General features: G+C 40.9%; 1 protein-coding gene and 1 long non-coding RNA gene across 2 annotated transcripts in view; one reads left to right on the top strand and one right to left on the bottom strand.

The window, feature by feature from the left end:
* The window catches only part of LOC139059974 (beta-1,4-N-acetylgalactosaminyltransferase bre-4-like), a 209,222-nt gene that overhangs the window by 163,178 nt on the left and 31,838 nt on the right, over nucleotides 1-14,206 (bottom strand). The gene's annotated exons all lie outside the window — the stretch shown is intronic.
* LOC139059972 (uncharacterized) lies at nucleotides 1,954-12,728 on the top strand. The gene is made up of 4 exons (XR_011514536.1): nucleotides 1,954-2,134; nucleotides 3,688-3,729; nucleotides 6,297-6,501; nucleotides 9,187-12,728. It is a non-coding gene; the product is annotated as an uncharacterized lncRNA (long non-coding RNA).

The following is a 14,206-nucleotide window of genomic DNA, read 5'->3' as shown; positions in this document are numbered from 1 at the left end:
TGACGAACTACACATTTCAACAATACCTCCATGGGCTTTCAATTTTGAGGCTCAACACATCTGCAACAATGCTTCAATGGGCTGTCAACATTGACAAACAACACATTTCAACAATACCTCAATGGGCTTTCAATTTTGAGGCTCAACACATTTGCAACAATGCTTCAATGGGCTGTCAACATTGACAAACAACACATTTCAACAATACCTCAATGGGCTTTCAATTTTGAGCTTCAACAATGCTTCAATGGGCTTTCAACATTGACAAACTACACATTTCAACAATACCTCAATGGGCTTTCAACATTGACAAACAACACATCTTCAACACTGCTTCAATGGGCTTTCAAGAGTGAAATACACCATAGTTTCAACGATATGCCAACGATCTTTCAAATTGAGAGGCCACAATGATGTTTCGACAAAATGTCGCGGGCCAATTATCAACACTTGTCAACAATTTCCTCAATGATGTTTCAACAATTCGCCAATGATCTTTCAAGGTCATTTGTTGACGTTGACCAATGATATTTCAATAACCTTTCAACAATTTTTTTTGTAAGGGAACACATAGAAAGACAGAAACGGTTTATTCGTACGTGTTGCCAACTGCTCTGCAACTTTCTAATTGGAATTTTTTTCCTAACTTCCTTGCTTCAGAAGTTGGTTAATTATCCTTGACTAATTAGCTAATTAAGCAAAACACAGAAATAGCGCGACACGCTACATACCAAAGGGAGCAACATGCATTTAGTCGCGTCGTCATAGAATGCATAGAGTTTACACTCGGCCTAAAGTTAGCAGGAAGAAACACCCTGCATATATATATATATATATATATATATATATATATATATGCAGTTTGAGAAGACAAACGTCCCTACTAGCAGTGACAAACAACCGATGATTGGACGCATCCTGCATTTCCATCGGCGTCCATTATAAGGGGGCAGTGCCCTGGCTGTGTGTTAGGAAACGGCATTGCATGCCTCCATGTTAAATATGGTCAAGGTGGCGGAGAACGTTAACAAAATTCAAGTCTGGGGTTTGACGTGCCAGATCCACGCTTTGATTATGAGCCGCACCGTAGTAAGAAACTCCATATTTATTTTCACCATCTGGGGTCCTTTAACCTGCACCGAACGCACAGTGGACGTTCTTGCATTTCACCTCCATCGAAATGCAGCCGCCCCGGCCGGCATTAGATCCCAAGCACTCTGGTTATTGGCGCAACACCTCAGGCCACTATGCCACCACGGCGGGTGCGGCGGATAAAGGAGTGAACATCGTTTTTACAGAGTGCGTATCGCTTAGATGTCACCCGTTAGCACGCTACAGAACGAAACGAAAAGCTTGGCTGATATGTATGTCATCGTGCTCATATTTCACATGGAGGCCACATTCTTTTCTGTGACGTAGACGGGGTGCTGGCGAATGTGTTGGGAATCTGCTCGGCCACCAAGCAGAATCTGCGCTGCTATACGTTCTCGGTGACAAATCGCACAGCGCAGAAGCACACACACAAATGTTTAAAAGAATGGGACGGCAGACCGCCTGCAGTTTGCTGTGACGTCGAAATAAGAAGCACAAACAGCGACGTTTCTGTACTTTTCTGGTCAATAGTTCAGTTCGCATGGTTGCGGCACGCATTACTTTTTTTTAAAATCCAAACGACGAAAACTGTGCGCGCACAAATTAGCATGGCGTTTGCGACGTTTGAATTTGGCGCCGTTTCCCGCGCACTCCATTAGCTCCGGCCGGTGCACCGCGTTACTGCGCTAAAGAAAGTAGTTCATCAAAGAAGTGAAGCAAAAAACTTTCATACACATGCAAAGCACAACAATTGTTCTGTAATAACATGAAATCACAGAATTTGTTATCAAATAGTACAATTTATGATTATATAAGCGTGTATTTGTATGAGTGTACATGTATGATTGCGCGTTTGCGGTGTTGATGCTTGGAGCATTCCGGCGAGTTCGTGTACGCTGTTCGCTTGAAAGCTTCCTGCTTTTCTGCGTTCTTTGTGTGCTTCGCTGTGACATCTTTGGAATATTCCTGCGTGTTGCTCGCTTTTTATGGGCTTGTTGCCTCGAAGATCGCCATGATCGCCTCCAACTCAGCGTCATCAAAGGTGAGTTGATGTTTCGAATTCCCCTTGTTCGTCCATTGCGAAGCGGTGTACGGGAGCCCGGAAATGAGTTCAGCGCCTGTGCGTGTTTTTCCGCGCGCCTCTTTTCTACTTTTCATTCCTAGCACTATCCTTCCGTTGCGAGAATTGGTTGTACAGCACTAGATTTGTGATATATAACGTGGAGCTTTGTCCTGGTTTAACTTTACTTTCCGCTTGTGGTGACGTAAGGCAGCTATGTGGTGCCAGCTAAAACAGGGCTGTTGTACGCCATGATTTCTGATACGGTGTTCGAGCACCGATTGAGTTAGCCTTATTAATGAGCGCATAACAATGCGACGTGAAACCATCCTATCTGTACTGTAATCGAAGATATTTCGTTTGCGCCACGCTAGTACAAGGCGTGTGAGTGAGCTGTAGCAACAAAGGGGGGGGGGAGGGGGGGGGGGCTGTGGGATCAGCAAAAATGTATTCTGTTGCGCTGTTCCCTTCAGGATCGAGTGACACCGCGGTGCTTCAACGCCACTATCTGTCACGCCGTGCGGCCGACGTTCGCGCGACCGGAAAACACAGAGGAGGCTGTCTCGCAATAATAAAAAATTTCAAGTGCGTACACGCGATTCTATGCGATACGTGACATACAATAGGGGTGATGCCACAGAGTGCTGCGAAATCACCGAGTTATACGCCTTGCCAACCGCGTGTGTTTTGTTTTCCACCTGTTAGCGCGCATTCAACTTTCTTTTTTTATCTTCTCCGTTCGGTGCCATCGAGTGCTTCGCCCAAACGGCTTCGCGTAGGTGCTCTGCATTCACGGAAAGGCAGATTTCATGGCACTCCAGGTCCTACTTTACTGGGATAGAACATTAAAGAAATGTAACAGCGTGAAATTTCAGCTTTTCGCACTTTAGTAACTGATTGATGTAACAAAGTTTTAAAATCAGTAAAGGAACGAGATAAATGCCTGGCATATCTGCCTTGTCGTCCCACTGTGTTTCGAGGCGGCATGTATATGTTATCGGCAACATAAACATCAATAATTAGCATTGTTTCTTGTGACCATAGAAGTAGCTAGTTATGTCGAAAAGCCATTTTTGCTTTGAATCCGAGCACTACACAGTGAGCAGATTGAAAGGGGAGCGCATCGTTGTGAACTAAATGACGACGCTTTGCCACAAGCTTGGAATAATGTTTTTTGTCGAAAGAGCAGGTCTGTGAAATTCTTTCTTTGAGTGTAAGCAAAACTTCAGTAGCATCAGGTAGACGGGGAGTAAAAGAATGTAACACTGGGGCTTTATATGAAGGAGCTGCCTTTAATATGTGGCCATAACAGTTAAGTAGATGCGTGGAAATAATTTTAAAAATAAGAGGAATGTGAAATAAATTATTTGACAAGCTCACACTGCCATTGGCAAGAGCGGCCACACTTTCGTGTATTCGATGACTAGTCATTTGTATCCGTCCATTTATGTCAGCCTAATGGTCCATGTAGCTCTTTTGATTGTTGCTTCTGCTGCATCGTGGCTTCACGTTTTAATACTGACATCTTTTTTCAGATTCAAAGTGAGCTGGGAGACGCCCCAGCTGGCACGCTAAAGGTGAATTCTTTGGTCATCCATTCTGTAGCGTCACCATGATCAAATACAGTGATGCCGTGAAAATGTATTGCAGGAAGCAGGAAAAAAAACAACATTGCTGATGCAACGGCAAGGCATTTGCTCCAGTGATCAATTGGTGCAGAGTGCCTTCATTAGGAGACATGGTGCCTTTAAGCACTCAGCTGAAAGACTTTAAAACTACACCGGGACTGGGAGTGAATTCAGTGTCACATGTGAACATATTAAACGCAGAATGTGTCATTTTCAGTGTATATGCCTGATATGAAACTTAGTGTGGACATTAGTGGTCTACATGAGTGAACATCTTTATAGTTTTACCAGAACGAAGGTATAATGGCCTATGTCATACAGCAGTGCACTGCTAGATGTATCAAACCAGAACAGCAGCACCCTTCGAGAAAGTTGGCTGAAGAACGAGCAATGATCGGGGCTTTCTGCATTTCAAGGGCCAAATTCCAAAAAGATTGATGCCGAGCTGGATGGTGCGAAGTGCCGGTCACCACATGCTCTATCTTGGCATTATGTCTTGTTAAGATACAGAAATTGCATCACTGCTCATAAATTGGAAATTGGGAGGTTGAGGGGAAGTGGAAGGGCTCCCCTCTGGAGCAGCTAGTGCATGCCCTTTGCTATACTGATAATCCTACTTTAATGAGAACCAGTGATGCATGTTAACCTATTACGCAGCCAAGTGAATTCCTTGTTTTGTATTAAGGGGACACTAATGACACCCTAAATTAATTTTAAATAAAGCATCGTCTTAAACAACTACTTCTGTAAATTTCTTGGTAGTTGCTTGATTATTAGAGAAAATAAAGCTCAAAGTTTAATTTTCTGAGTATCGCCCCAAAATCTTCGTGCTGACACCTCATTGTCACATCATGGATTCCAAGTATTTTTTCATACTTTGGTTGTATTGGTTCTGTAAATGTTCCTGACGCTTTTTATTTGGGATTTTGGAATATGATGAAGAACATCTTTATTTGTAAAAAAAATTGCTACACCTGAACAGACATCATCTAAATCCATGACGTCACAGCAAGCGGGTGTGGTAACTTTAAGGCAGCACTGCCACCAATCTTTCCTCTTGCTGCTTTTACAGTTTACTCAGCCTCTTGTCACGGTATGAGTGAATCTCTTGAATTGTAGGAAGGTCATGTACAGATACATCTAAAATTTTTCTCTTTAGTGCTTTCATGCCGTAGTTGCTTAGGGGTGTTGGCACAGCTCCGCTAAGCACGAGGTCACAGGATCAAACAACCGCATTTTGATGGAGGGTAAATACAAAACTGCCCAGGTACCTTGCAGCCTAATTTAGTAAAAATTAGTCCAGAGTTCCCCACTATGGCGTGCCTAAACATCAGATTGTCATTTTGGCACTTAAAATGCCAGAATTTAATTAATTTAATTTTTCTTTAGTGCTCCTTTAAGCTGTAGAATTCATGATCTCTGCAAAAACTCATGCTCAAAGTATTCTTCATAAAGATTAAATAAACAGTAGATATAAGTGTCTATTTATATATTGAATTGTGGTGATACGTGATGACTATTAGAACGGTGGTACAACAAGACAGACAGAATTGTAATACAATGTGTGACGGCACGATGATGCACATCGAGGAAATGACCGAGTCTCCCTAGAAGTCCCTGACATGGACATCAACTGACTGTCCACAGACTTCTGAGTTCACTCCGTGATCTTGTGCAGCCTGTGCTTTGCGAGTCGATTAATTTAATTGAGGTGGTGGTTGGCACATACTGTCCTTGCAACTTATGTACATTTCATACAGTGGAGTGGAATCTCACATATTACATCTGGAGCATAGCCAGCGAACATGATGTGTAGTGGTAATCTTAGTAATGATCGACAATCATGTCCCTCTTCGAGCTCCTAATGCTGCTTGCCAACACAAGCAGCAGCAGTTGCCCAAGATAGCGGGAAAGAGATTCATTGAAAAGTGGCATATGCCCACGGTCGCATACCCAGTCACCCAAGGCAAGCTGTTCTCACGGTTGATCTTGAACTCTTCCCTCAACATAGCAGCCCAATCTTCCCATTAGGCCATGGGCTACCTATTGACACAAATGGATGGGAAAATAGAGACCTGAAAATATGAAGTATCCTAAGAATGGTAATCACAATAAATAGTACTAGATGTGCATTAGCTCAAGCTCTTGGGCCAGTTGGTGCATGATGAACTTGAAAAAGGGGGGTACCAGCAAAACAAAGGACGCGCACACACGGAAGAGGCGTTAGACAGGGAGTCCGTGTCTAATGCCGTTTCCTTGTGTGCATGTCATTTGTGTTTCGCTGGTACTCCCCTTTTTCAAGTACTAGATGTTTGGATACTTTGGTTTATTCTTGTTTGTGCTGGATTGTTTTTCTGAAACGTGGCATCCAGACAGCATAAGAAGCTTGTAAGAAGTCAAGTTTAGCATTCTAGATTTGCAACAGGTACTTTTGTAATTTATTTGCAGTAGGGCTGTTGTGTGAATGTGCTTGAAAGGCCTAAAACTGTTTTGCTAACATTTACTTAAACGTGCAGGTTCACATAGGTTGAAGGAGTGCACATTGAGAAGGTTATCCTGGCACAGCTTACCATGGCCTGCCATGGTGGACCAGGAAAGTTTGCAAGGGCCTTGCTTCACCATGTGTTCACAGAGGAGGAGCTCATGGGCCATTTGGCCTTTGGAAATAACACCAAGGGGCAAAAAAGGCTCTTGACCCCACCAGGGTCAGTGCTGTTATAGGCAAGTACCATATATCCTTTCTGGTTGCATTTTTACATTCAAATTTTTTTCTAAAATTATGAACTTGCCATTCGCATAACAAACGACTTTCAAGTAGCCCGTGTGTGCAGTTGTGTGCTACGATAGCCTACTATTTGGAATGACTGTTCATATGATCATAAGTGCGTAATGCCGCCATACACAAATGCTTCTAAAATTTGAAAGCTGCCTTCACTGCTGAAAGTTTTTAGTGGATCCACCACATAACATGAGCTGCATTGGCGCATTAGCAGTGCTACATGGCTGTCATTGCAAGGAATAGTTGTCTGTGAAGCACGCTCCAAATCTATTGGCATGGAGGACATGTTTAATTAGCCTGAAAGTGTTATTCTAATACACGAATTGCGGAGAAGCTATGCTCAAGTGTGGTTACTGCTCAGCTCGAGCAGGAGCACGTTCACGAAATTGCAGAAATCAAAACAGCTCTCCAGGTTCTGAGATGTGAAACAGTAGATTCACCAATTTTAACAAACCACATCGAATTAAGGTTGCTCCTATATTGAAGGAGGTCCATGTGATGCCAGACAGCAGCCTTTTAGCAGAGGGAACGTGAGTGGTGTGGCAATTTTCTTTTGGTTGTTTCAATCAAAGAAACAACATGGACAGAGTTGCAAGCATTGCTGTCAACAGTACTACGTTTAGTGGGTGCTTACTCATTCTAAGCACTTAACCTATGACTCGTATTTATTAACACACACTTTATCACTTTGTATTCTAAGATATGAAAAAAATATTTATGTGGCTTTTCCCCATATACTTCAATAAATTGAAAATAGGCTCTTGGGGCCTAATGTATAAAGCTTCTTACAGTCCATCGGACATGTCCACTACTCCCATTCTGAAATTGTTAGAATTGATTCCTGCTTCCTTACTTCACCTACCTGTTAACAGGGTTATTATGAACCATTGCCAAGTAGATTATGGGCTTAAAATAATCAAAAAGATGAATGGGCTTTTCTGTCGCTCTTGTTTAGCCCGTTGAGGGTCACATTTTGGGGAGAAATATGCCTCTCTAATTTAGGAGTTAATATTTTTTGTGGTTTGCAAATGCTCAAAACTTTCGAATTGAATAGTGTCCTATTCAATTTAGTCTTTGAATGGTCACTATTTGTAAATGTGAGTATTCTAATATTTCGAAACACCAATAAAACATGAAATTTGAGCCAAAGTACGGTAAATTTTCACGTCCAGTAACATAGTATAGACATAAAACGTAAGAACTTGTAAGAATAGCAGACCAGGCTACATTACTTAAGTAGCTGTACTTTAGAGGCTGTACAGCAATCATTTATGCTTACTGAAGAGTCCTGTGCATGTGAAGAAACCTTTTGCTGCTCCATTTGTGCTTTTAATAAACAGCTCTTCATAACATAACAATGACAGAAACTCGCAAACAGTAATAATACTAGGTTGTGAGCCTCATCTTACATTAATTGTGATATCAGCTGTTCATTATTCAGAAGCTATCCATTATTTGATTTGCTTCTAGCATTATTCGGTTCAGCCTCAAAAATCACTTTTCGTGCACCCTTAATATTTGTATTGCAGATTTAAGTTCTTCAGAGTGACGTTCCAAGAAAATGAAGTGGTAAATAATATTTTTAAATAACGATGAAGTGGCAATACCATTTCAGTATTTGCAGTTTTAGATGTTTTATTTTTTTTATGCAGGATAAAGCAGCATAATTTTTTTGTGTAATGAAACTTACAAAAACTTGTGGCAACACTCCCAAATTACTGCAATGACAGACACCAAGGAGCTAAGTGAAAATCAGTTTTGGAGAAACCCATGGAGCGACAGCACTTTAAGAATATTTTCTAGAAGTCTCGGAAGGTTGCAGCACTTCCAGTGGGATGCTAGGCAACACTTTGTTCTGAAAAGGCATTTTTTTTCAGAACGTTCCGTCACAGCCACAGATGTACGGCAGTAAACCCTAAAAGGGTTAAAGAAGTCAGTCCGATGGCATATGGCTCTTAAAAGACAGCATTTCTTCGTATCTGTCACATTCTGCATGTTTCATGCTAAGCAGCTTGGTGCACAACTACATGGAATCCTCATTATAACAGTAATTCAGTCGTTGAGGCAGAAAACATACTTTGCTGTAAGCAGTGTCTTCTTTAATGTAGAAAGTTCTAAGTCATTGTAAGGCGAGAAGTACATTCCGATTGCATGTGAACTCGGGAAACCTAACTTCAAATGAAGCTACACTCAATTGTAGTGACATGACAGTATTGTATTTGGAGCATGGAAAAGCACAGTTAAATGCTGCACATTTTAATTATGAAAGTTACAAGAAATAATTTAATTGTCAGTTCAGGTTTATTTATGAACAACATGAATTTTTTTCACCATTTTGTTTCTCAGCAAGCAAAGTTCACATCTTCGACATTGAGGATATTCGTAAAGTTATTTTGCTACAGTGTTTTGTTCCTCTTTGCCCTTTCCTGCATTTGACACTTAGTGGAGTCCCGTGCCACACAGAATCAATTTAAATGGTCATGCTGCAAAGCTGTACCCGTGGAAAGTTGGAATTAAGCAACACAAATACATAAATCAATTTCATTATAACAAGGGCATATTGCATGCCATTCTTTTGCATGTAGAAGTTGCTTTTTAAAACTTGTTCTGGCTTCTTGTTGTTGCAGGCTTCACGTGTCACAAGTTTCCTGGTACCAACATGCCCTATGTAAAGAACTCTGGCCTCGCTTCTCGCATGGGACCAATAGCCTCTCAAGAGCCCAAGTTGGACAGCTCAAACCAAAACACAAGTGTTGTGCTTTTGTAACTCTCGACATTTTTATGTTTTATGTTAGTCTCCTGAAGGGCTCAATTTGGATTTCTCAAATGAGCATACAAATGTTGTGCCTCTCTATGCCTTGACATTTTTATGTTAATTTTATTTATGCTAATTATGCAAGTCTCCTGAGAAGCCCACATTGGATTGCTTAATCCAGAATACAAGTACTGTGCTTTGTTGTAGTTCACTACATTTTTATGTTAGTTGTTGATATGGTTCCAGTAAGGATAGTGTTTCCTTATTAATATATTTTTTAAGTATCTTAAGTCATTTCATGCCAAACCACCCAATTTTGTCAAGAACTGTTCCACTATGGCAAAGCATTTCAAGTTTGCTTGATTTTGAGTAGGTACAATGAGAAAATTTTCGAGAAAATTTGCTTTCATGCATACACTTAAGTCATTCCAGGGCAACCAACCAGCGTTTTTTTGACCATCACAGATATAGTTGAAACTCCGAACTCTTGCTCCCCATTTATTTTCCTTCGCAAAAATTTTTTTGAATTTTGGCAAAAATTTATTGTTCTTGCCCAGCTAAGCTAGAAGGCACTGATACACGTTTCTTTTGAAAGGGAAATTGTATGATCCAGATATTCAGATGATGTTCATGTCAAGAGACAAGTGGTGTGACTGCCAAAATTTGCAAAGTTTGAATTTTCTTCTAATGTAGGGAAATACAGAAGGCACAAAATAAATATAAAATCAGACTGGTTGACTTGGGATAGCTGCAAAATATTTCAAGCCTTGTAGGTTCAGTTGATCAGCTAAAAAAACTGAAAGTTCCAATTTTTTGCAAGAAGCTTCGTGTTGAAGGTAAAAAATTAGCTTTGGTGGTTGGCACAAAAGTATGTCGCCCATCGTTACACAGCCCTACATGTCTGCTATGCATGTGACAAGTAACAAAAAGGTATTCTTTAAGTGCAATAAATTATTTTCTCTAATGTTCATTTGTGGATCACACATACAGCATAAATATAGCATAAATATATGAAGCCATGTCAGCTAGCAAGGAAAGATTGTTAATATAATTAGCCACAAAAACTACTCAACAAACTGACTGCCTTTTTTATCATTGCGAAGGCAGGTGACGTCAAGCGCTGCAGCTGCAGTCTCAACTTGTATTTTTTTAACATGAATGCAAAAAGTGGTCGCCAGTGGTGTCTGACCACATCAGACTGAACAAGGCAAATATGACTTTTATAGATGAACACGTTCTGGCTCTGAAACAGTGGTAGCAAACAACACCACAAGAATTTGTTCACACTTATGTAGGTTTTCAGTCCTTATTATGAAGGTGTTTTCTACTTGCATCATCATTGGGCTCCAGGGAGCAGGGCACGAAGTGTCCTGCTCCCTCTGTGTTGCATTGCAGTGCGACATGCCCTTTAAAATGCTTTGTATGAACAATATCAGCGCTCTTCCTGGATTTACTGTCTACATAATAGCCGATATTTCTTTTTGTAAACTGCATGAAAGATATCTTTTAACACTGCAGGATTCCCTCACACATTAATACGTACGAGGTCTGTTAGAAAAGTATTTGACTTTTTTTTGCAGACACCTGATGAATATGAAACAAGCGCGTTTTCATCAGCCACCCTTGAACCTTTTCGCGCATGCACGAATTTTTTCCCGCCTGCCAATAGCGTGAATTGCTGGGACGCAGCATTTGAATGAGGTAGTACACAGTGCTCTCGTCGTTTTTTTTATTGCAAGGAAAATGGCGGAGCGACTGGAGCAGTGCTACTGCGTCAAATTTTGCCAGAAACTGGGCGACAGCCACGTGGAAACCATTAGGAAGATTCAGACTGCTTTCGGTGACTACGCTATGAGCAGCACACAGATTAAGAAGTGGTACAACCAGTTTAAAGAGGACCATGCATCGGTGGCGAGCGAGCCACGCTCCAGTCGGCCATCAATATGCCGAAATGACCAGGTCATTGCCTAAGTGAACCCTGTGGTGATGCGGGGCCGTCGTGTGACTATCCAATAAATTGTGGAAGAGGTGGGCATCAGCACATTTTATCCACATTCCATTATCACCGAAGATTTGGCCATGAAGAGATTTGCCCCGAAATTCGTTCCCAAGCTGCTCATGGTAGAGCAAAAGCAACTTCGTGTTGAAGTCTCACAGACATGCTGGATTCCACAAACAGTGACCCCAACTTCACGAACACCATAACCACTGGTGACAAGTCGTGGATGTATGTTTATGACCGGGAAACCAAATCCCAGTCATTACAGTGGAAGCATTCCACGTCACCAACCAAAGACCGCTAAGTGCGCATCAACGTTAAAGTGTTGCTGACTGCTTTCTTTGACTCCCGCAGTGTGGCACCACACTGTGGTGCGTACACCACGGGTACGCACCACAGGGTCAAACAATCACTAAAGACTACTACAGGGATGTCCTCCATGGCCTATGTGATGCTGTGTGGCGCAAGATACCAAAGTTGTCAACAGGAAATTGGCGCATCCATCACGACAATGCTTTTCTCGCACTTGATTCAGACTTTTTTGGCGAAAAACCAGACTCCTGTAGTTCGGCAGGCTCCTTACTCTCCTTATATGGCCGCCTGCGGCTTCTGGCTATTTCCCAAAATCAAGAGGCCATTGAAAGAAGCACAATTTCAGACAAGAGAAGACATTATGGCTGCAACGACAGCTGAGCTAAACTCCATTCGGAAAGAGGCCTTCTCGGAATGCTTCTAACAATGGCAGCACCGCTGGGAGAAGTGGCTGGAGTCCCAAGGAGACTACTTTGAGAGTGATTAGGTTTCCAACGCTCCAGTTATCCCAGTTTTTTTTTTTTCTTCAGCCAAAGGTCGGATACTTTTCTAGCAGACCTCGTATTGATATTTTACGTGCAATGGCTGTATGGTTTACCTGGCCCACACCAAACACAAGCCTCAGTGCGTTAGAGCATGTGTCCCTTGGCAATAAAATGCAGACACTAACACCGCTTCTCTGTCATCTGTCTGGAGACGAAGCCAGCTTTGTGGTCTGCATTCCCAGCCGGCAAGCAGTGCGCACACCTGAGAAAAGTCGGTGCTGACAAAATTTCAAAAAATAATTTCTCGCATTTAAAAATAATGCCTTTTTTAACTTCACACATGCATTGCAGACATGTAGAGCTATCCAATAATGTATCACATACTTTTTGGCCAACCATGAAAGCTGTTTTTTTCTTCAACATGAAGCTTCTTGCAAAAGATTAAAATTTGTTTTTTTTTTACAGGTGATTAGCTGAACCTTCAAAGCTTCACATTTTTTTGCTATACTATGTCACCTGGGCTACCATTCTGTATTTAATTTCTGTCCTGTAAATTTTCGTTACGAAAAAAAAAAAACTAACGGATTGCAATTTGACTCATTTTTGCCGGTGCTGAAAGCAATGAAGTATTCAAATATTTAAAAAATTGGCTATTTTGGCAGTTGCATCACTTCACCGTATTTCCACGCGCACCATTTGAAGGCCTCGATCAATACAATGTGCATTTGAAGAAGAATGTTGATTGATGTCCTCTAGCTCAGCTGAGCAGGAAAACTAAACTGTCACCAAAGTGCTACAAAATATCTGGCAAAAATAAATAAAAGTGGGTAACGAGTTTTGAACTCTAGTAAACATATGTAATGTTTCAGCTATATGTGTGCTGTCAAAAAAACGCTGGTCGATTCGGCATGGAATCGCACACCTGCAAGTGCATCTGTGCCATTGTCAGAGTTCAATAAAAACTGCATTTGACATAACTTTGTAAAAATAACTTATTGCTTTCTAAAATACATGAGTAAAAATTAATAGGTATAAGTCGGCTTAAATTTAAAATGCAACGAAAGATCTCTGGTAATGGCAATGATGTGCCTTTCATGTTTGCATGAAACCATATCTTTTTCTGAATTCTTTCGTTATTTTTTTGTGGCAGTGAATAAAATTGTAATGGAACTCTCAGAAGGAGTAACTTTGATTCCAGCACATCACTAATAGCTGTTTTTTTTTCCATATAAAAATCTGAAGTAGTTAATATGAATAAGTCGCTTGATATGGAATGACCTGCGCAGGAACGTTATCATGGCGGAAAACACAACTGGATCATGCAACAGCAATGCAGCATAATAAATTGCTCCTATAAGCATCACTTATTGTGATTGCCATGTTTCAGAAGTATGTAACGTTTACCGAAATTGGCACATACCATTCAAGCAACAAATAAGGATTGTACAGTGATCCTTTTTCAGTTTTACAGATCTTTAAGTTGTCTGTGCCAGGTAGCATAATTTTTGTTCTTGAGCTGGATTATTCAGAGGTGGACATTACTAGCACAAGAAATGGAAACATTAAACTGATTCTCATAAATTTATTAATTCACTTATAACATCACGGCACATATTTCAGTTTGCAAATTGTAGCCAGTGATTTTGAAAGACATATTCACTTGAAATTAATTTCCAGGATGACACCAGTTGCGAAATTTTTCCATAAATGTGAGAAATACATGGGCATTCCGGTTACTTTTGTGCTTCAATGCATAACAGTGCGTTCTGTTAAAAAAAAGTAAGTGCTACAGCAGTGCATTTCTACAGCCAGTTTGATGGCATGTGTCTCGTTACTGGTGCCATTCTGGAAGTTCGTTCTAAGTGCATACACCTTGTAAAATTACCTTCTACAATTTGAAAAGCTTTATTAGGAACTGAGTTTTTCTTAATCAGCTGACTATGGTGTCTTGATTTCTCATGCAAATAATGTTTGGCACTCTGTATCTAGAATTATGTTAGCTGCAACAGTCCGTGTTTAATAAATTCCATGAAACTTAAAGATAACCACCCTGCATATCAGGTCTCAGTTGAGTGCTGTGGGCTCAAGCAAATCGT

Source organism: Dermacentor albipictus, chromosome 5 (assembly GCF_038994185.2).
Source record: "Dermacentor albipictus isolate Rhodes 1998 colony chromosome 5, USDA_Dalb.pri_finalv2, whole genome shotgun sequence".
Classification (NCBI taxonomy): Eukaryota; Metazoa; Arthropoda; class Arachnida; order Ixodida; family Ixodidae; genus Dermacentor; species Dermacentor albipictus.
Note: the sequence above shows the minus strand (reverse complement) of the source record. Positions and strands in the feature narration are given on the sequence as shown.